At 40.3% G+C, this 561-nt stretch overlaps 1 long non-coding RNA gene across 1 annotated transcript; it reads left to right on the top strand.

Annotated features, from left to right (window-relative positions):
• The first annotated feature begins 59 nt into the window (after positions 1 to 59).
• Positions 60 to 561, top strand: LOC107735007 (uncharacterized). Its single transcript, XR_001639251.1, has 4 exons — positions 60 to 117; positions 195 to 239; positions 328 to 405; positions 535 to 561. It is a non-coding gene; the product is annotated as an uncharacterized LOC107735007 (long non-coding RNA).

Below are 561 nucleotides of genomic sequence, written 5' to 3'. Positions count from 1 at the left end.
ACGGGAAAAGTTAGAGAAGCGCTCCAGTGTTAAGGAAGTGCTGGCGGGCCGAGATATCCAGGTGACTGATGTCAAACCAGAGACTCTTAACCCAGTGTGGAATGAACACTTTGTTTTGTGAGTATCCTACTGTTAGAATTGAATAGATATTATTAGATGATCTGTGCATTTTTAAATGTGTTTGTTTTCCACAGTGACATTGATGATGTTCACAATGACCTGCTCCATCTGGACATATGGTAAACTGCATCAGCATATGTCCTTCAGAACGAGAACAGTCATCTCTGTTTTTCTCACTGAAAAATTGTTTGTTATTTTCCACCCAAGGGATCACGATGACGATGTTTCTGTTGCGGAAGCCTGTAAGAAGCTGAATGAAATTAGTGGATTCAGAGGAATGGGCAGGTAGGTCACACAACAACCGTCTGTTGTCTTAAAGCTAATGAGCCTGAGATACGTCTGACACATTCTCTGCAAATACTGGTTCAAATGCATGCTGAATATATGACTCAAATGGTTGCATCATAATATTAGATATTTCAAGCAAATTGCCAAATCCGT

The sequence above is a fragment of the Sinocyclocheilus rhinocerous genome, unplaced genomic scaffold, assembly GCF_001515625.1.
Source record: "Sinocyclocheilus rhinocerous isolate Xijiao unplaced genomic scaffold, SAMN03320098_v1.1 C35640632, whole genome shotgun sequence".
In the NCBI taxonomy this organism is placed as follows: Eukaryota; Metazoa; Chordata; class Actinopteri; order Cypriniformes; family Cyprinidae; genus Sinocyclocheilus; species Sinocyclocheilus rhinocerous.
Note: the sequence above shows the minus strand (reverse complement) of the source record. Positions and strands in the feature narration are given on the sequence as shown.